Source organism: Scaptodrosophila lebanonensis, unplaced genomic scaffold, assembly GCF_003285725.1.
Source record: "Scaptodrosophila lebanonensis strain 11010-0011.00,11010-0021.00 unplaced genomic scaffold, SlebRS2 tig00000001-arrow-pilon, whole genome shotgun sequence".
Classification (NCBI taxonomy): Eukaryota; Metazoa; Arthropoda; class Insecta; order Diptera; family Drosophilidae; genus Scaptodrosophila; species Scaptodrosophila lebanonensis.
In genome coordinates, this window is record NW_022060529.1 from 17,480,001 (window position 1) to 17,486,000 (window position 6,000).

Genomic DNA, 6,000 nt, shown 5'->3' on the forward strand with positions numbered 1-6,000 from the left:
TATTCGCTGAAAAGGGAAGGGCTCAGTAGGAGTAAAGTAAAAGACAATAGTCGCGGACCGCCGTGCGTCTGTTCGCTTTAGAGTTTTATTGGAGACTGACACTTTTGCTATACATATTCTTTATGCTTACATTCGTATGCAACAGTGACAGATAACTTGTAGATAACATAAGATTATTATCTGCTTATATTAACATGCGTGCATTGGTACTTATGTTTGTATTGATTTTCAACACCCTTCCTCAATGCAAACATGTTTTACAAAAATTTTCAAATCAAATTTAACAGCTTTGTAAAATGAACATGCTTCGCTTTAGGGAGATTTTTCGTTAAAATATCAGCTATCATTTCATTGGTTGATGTATACTGTAAAACAATTTGTTCTTCGTTTACAACCTGTCTTGCAAAATGATATCTAATATCAATATGCTTTGTTCTTTCATGGTGTACAGGATTCTTAGCTAATTGTTGAGCACTTAAATTATCGCCATGAAGAATAGTTGGAGTACTCGAGTCACCGCAGCCAATCTCCACTATAAGACGCCGTAGGTATATGGCCTCCTTACACGCAGTTGAAAGAGCCATATACTCCGCCTCCGTGCTGCTAAGTGCCACGCTGCGTTGCTTTTCAGATCGCCAGGATATGGGTCCTCCAGCCAAGTAGTATACATAGCCAGTATACGACTTGCGATCGATGCGGTCGCCACCCCAGTCTGCATCCACATAGCCGGTAAGGGGTTGTCCACACTCTTTGTAGTGCAACTTCAGGTCCACAGTTGACGCCAGGTATCGAAGCACATGTTTTACACCCACTAGGTGCTCTGCATGCGGATCTTGATTCCGTTGAGCTAACTTGGCAACGGAATGCAATATGTCTGGCCTTGTTGTAAGCGCCAGCCACATTAACTCGCCAATTGAAGACTGGTAGGATGCAATGTCAACCTTTTGACAATGCTCGCTGGTACATATCACTTGGAAACCAGCATCCAGTGGGGTCGCTGTAGGTCTACAGGTCTCGCATCCATGTTCACGCAATATGTCTTTGATGTATTGCGAATTGCTTAGCGAAATTTCGCCAAGCTCACCGTCGCGCTGCACTTCCATGCCAAGGAACAAATGCAGCTCTCCCTTGTCAACACATTCAAACGATGTTGTAATGGCTGACTTGATGTTGGCCAAGTCCTCTTTTGATCGGCATGCTATAATTATATCATCAACATAAACAAGGATTAATGATAAGTCACCTCTTCCGTTCCTTTTGTAAAGACACGGTTCATTTTCACATGCTACAAAATCTATGCCTTGTAGTACACAATCGAGCTTGGAGTTCCACTCGCGCCCCGACTGCTTCAATCCATATATTGCCTTTTTAAGCAATAAAGCCTTACTTGGATTATTGGGATCTGTGTATCCCTGTGGCTGCTTCATATAAACAGTTTCATGCAGGTCGCTATTCAAATAGGCGGTACACACATCTATCTGGTGAAGGTACAGCTTCAATTCCGCTGCTAACGCCAAAATAAACCGCACGGTTTCCAATCTGCAAACGGGTGAGAACGTCTCTACATAGTTCACGCCATACTTCTGGGAGCACCCTTTAGCAACGAGTCGTGCCTTGAAACGTTCGACTTTTCCATCAGAGTCACGTTTCAGGCTGTATACCCACTTGCAACCAACTGCTCGCTGATCTTTTGGTAAATCAGCCATCTGCCAGGTTTCGTTTGATTGTAGTGCCTGATATTCCTTTTGCATCGCCTCTTGCCAGAATACTGCATGTGTGCTACCAACGGCCTGATCATAGGATGTCGGAACCATTACGTCACTAGCAACCAATGCTCCAAGCACATTGTATTGCTTTCTTGGACGACCAGGTTTACCATTTCGAACAATTTTAGGCCGGCCTGGCCCAATCTTCACAGTATCCTCGTCAGAGTCTTCTTTTTCGACTGCACTCTCATATGCGTTGGAGCTGCTGTCGTCAGAACTGTGCTCACTGTCATCGTCGTCGATGCTTCTGTCACCATCCGTGTGAGTGACATGCTCTTGAACCTCGCATGCAGGAAAATCTACCGTAACGGTATCTTCATTGGTATGACCACCACAACGCTCATCAAATAGAATGTCTCGTTTTTCGACAATCGTCCTCGTCTCTGGGTCGTATAACCGATAGCCTTTGGCTGCTACCGAATACCCAACCATACGGTACTCATGCCCTTTGGGTTTGAATTTGCCTTTACGGGGACCCTTTGCAAGTGCAACTGCAATGGAACCAAAAACTTTTAGATGGCTAACACAGGGTTTCTTACCTGTCCACGCTTCCATTGGAGTCAGGTTGTTCAGTGCACTGGTAGGTGATCTGTTTCTTATGTATACTGCTGTGTTGACTGCTTCGGCCCACAAAGACTCGCCTAGGCCCGACTGCACCAATAAGCATCTGGACATCTCCGTTAATGTCCGGTTTGCTCTTTCCGCCACGCCGTTCTGCTGCGGAGTATAAGCCACGGTCAATTGCCTTGCAATACCATGGTGTTTCAGGAAACCGTTGAATGTTGTGTTGACAAACTCGCTGAACACTTCATCTTTCTTCCGCAAAAAATAAACAAATATACGCCTGGACTTGTCATCGATGAAGGTCAGAAAGTATTTGGATCCAGCAAGTGACTTCGTGTCGAATGGGCCGCATACATCAGCATGAACCAGTTCCAACAGCTCTTCGGCACGGTTAGTGCTTACCTTTGGGAATGGCTGTACATGTATTTTGCTTAGCATACACGTTTTGCAATTCAAGTTGTCTGGGAAAACAACCTTTCCAATACCACGCACTAGCTCTTTGCTGATCACTTCCTTCAGACTGGTAAAATTTAAATGGCCATAACGCTTATGCCACAATGTACCATCTGATTCAGTTGCGGAATAACACCTATTTTGTTTGCCTTGAAACATATAAAGGTTCCCAACTTTATTCGCTTTCAGTATACACTCGCCGTTTTGTATAACTTTAGCAAGATGTGGCCCAAAATGTATAACATTGTTCTTTTGCACTGACCGGCTGACGGACATAAAGTTGCCATTCATTTTCGGTACATACAGTACATCTGACAACACCAAGGTACAAAGTTCTGTCTGTAACTTCACCTCTCCTCTGCCTTCGGCCTTCAGGAAACCAGCGTCAGCTAAACCGATCATTTCAGTGTGCGCAATAAATTTTGAAAATAACGTCTTATCGCAACACATATGGCTTGTTGCTCCGCTGTCCAGACACCACATGTTGTTCTCTATCTTTCCAACGTCCAACGCATTTAACAAGCTGCTCTGCTTTTCCATCTCTTTCTTTGTCGATTGCTTTTTCCCTTCACCGCGAATTTTCTCACGCTTGCACTGTGCCTTGTAGTGCCCTTTTTCGCCGCAGTTGTAGCAAACGACGATTTTTGAATTCCTTTTTGAATTCGCTTTGGAATGCGCGACGATCTGCTGCGTAGCTATAAATGCTCTTGCATTCTCGCTCTCTCCATCTGCATTGCCTCTGCGCTCTCCCTCTTCCATCAGCTTGATACATAACACATCAAATGACGGTAAATTGTCACGCGTCTCAATGGCGACGACAAAATTTTCGTATGGTTCGGGCAAGCTTGACAACAACACGATTGTTTTTAACTCATCATTTAATTCGATGCCAACTGTACACAAACCATCCAGAATTTCGTTAAATTCGTGTATGTAACTTGAAATGCTTTGGCCTTGAAACATGCGTTTGCCTAGCAATTTCTTGTACAGCGACACTTTCCGTACAGGTCCACTCGGCTGATGAACGTCCTTTAACTTTTTCCATGCCTCGTACGAAGTGTTGCAATTTTTAATGAAGCCCAATTGTGAAGCTTTTACACTTAGCGTTATAATTGCTAATGCCTTTTCATCTTTTGGCCTTGAACTCTCAGTATTACTAGGTTCAGCACCTGATGCCACACTCCACAATTCCGCGTGCACTAAGACAGATCGCATCTGTATGCTCCATGAGTCATAGTTATGCTCTTCCAATTTGTCTATTTGATATAGCGCACTCATTTTTTAAATGTTATATTTCTTGAGTCACCAAACGATTACTATTTCACAATACTTTGAACTTCTCCTATGAGCCTATATGCCCTGGGCCCATAACCTATTGAATAGATTATATATTCGCTGAAAAGGGAAGGGCTCAGTAGGAGTAAAGTAAAAGACAATAGTCGCGGACCGCCGTGCGTCTGTTCGCTTTAGAGTTTTATTGGAGACTGACACTTTTGCTATACATATTCTTTATGCTTACATTCGTATGCAACAGTGACAGATAACTTGTAGATAACATAAGATTATTATCTGCTTATATTAACATGCGTGCATTGGTACTTATGTTTGTATTGATTTTCAACATAGGTTTAGTACTACGTCAGGTTCGGGAACTTGGCGGTTGACAGATCAAAAACCAGATGTGTCAGCAGCTTACGAATACAACAATCAATTAAAACGAAAAAATTCAGATGTTTTGTGTTCGCTATCGGCCAAAATAAATGAATATGTACCAAAAACAAAACGGAAATAAAACCTCCAAAGTATTAGTAGAGCAGTGCTCGCTAAACAACATTTTATTGTGTCCAATAATGGATTTTTTTTTACCACGCCGGCCTTATGTGTGAATTAACGGATGTTGCTTCTGAACATACCCGATTGAAAAATTCTGAAGTTAGAAATATAGTTGAGGACTTACAAAAAAAATTGAAACATTTCCGGTTTAAAGATGATGACATTTTAAATTCTGTTAAATCTGAATAAGATCAAATACATATACTATATAAAGTACACTCAAATCTTTAAGAAATACCCTTGATGACCGATTTATAAAAAAGACTATTTTAAGTCATGTATAACTTTGTTTTAAAGTCGTTGATTAGTACGTATCTCTATTAAATGTATATAATTACATTTGCTTCTACAATATTATCATTATTAAATACAAATTGTAATTAATTTTGCTAATCGATTGAATCGGACAGCAAGTGGTGGTATTCACAGCAAGTCCCGGAACTACATTACAATTGCAATATTAAATAGCCCAAAGAAAGGTTTATTCCTATTGGTCGTTATCAATATTATTAAGACTTTATTAAAGCTTCTTGTCCCGTGATTGGTTTATAATTGATTTATAAAAAAAAGTTTCGCGAAAAATAACTTTGCTGTAGAACTTAAAGATGAGTTCCGGCATTTGGTCCGTAAAATATTCATGTTTAAAAATAAGTATGTATTCAAATTGGGGAATTTATTTAAATTAAACATAAACAAATTACAGTCCATCAAACATGAGCTTTATCTGCATATTTCTGTTGTGAGGTTGAAAACAAAAACGAAATCGAAAAGAAACACTGCGTACTAAATAATTATGATAATGACGGCTATTACAATAAACAGGCCCTGTAGGCTGGCACTTGAGACTTTTGACTTGCAAGGTGGCGTTTGTGTTGAGCTTTAGCTTCAGCCTCAGCGTTAGCCTGTCTTTAGTCCTAATGCATGCCAGGATATCGATAGGCACTACGTATGTTTGTAGGTATGTGCGTATTTATGTAAGCGCTGCTGGCAAACGCTGTAGCGAAAGTATGTAAATAAAAACAATGCAAATATCTGTCTGCTGAAAGGCGGGGGTTGCGGGTGCCGGAGCGGGAGCGGGCAGAAACTGAGCTTCGGCTTGTCCTCGTGCTCGAGCAACTTACGCTGTCAGTACGCATTCCTTCCAGCTCGTTGATGTGAGGAAGCCAAGCATCTTACAATAATAAACAGCAGCGTGTGCGCGGCTTCAGACGTCAGATATTCGAGGGCAACGACAGTGGACCCCACCCCTCCAGTCTAACCATTCCCACCCATCCCCTTGACACCAGCTGGCTGTCATCCTCCATCCCCCTGCAATGCCCAGACTAACGGCAGGCAACGCGAGATGTTGACAGAGTGGGGTAAAGGCGTGCCTGCACTCAGAAAA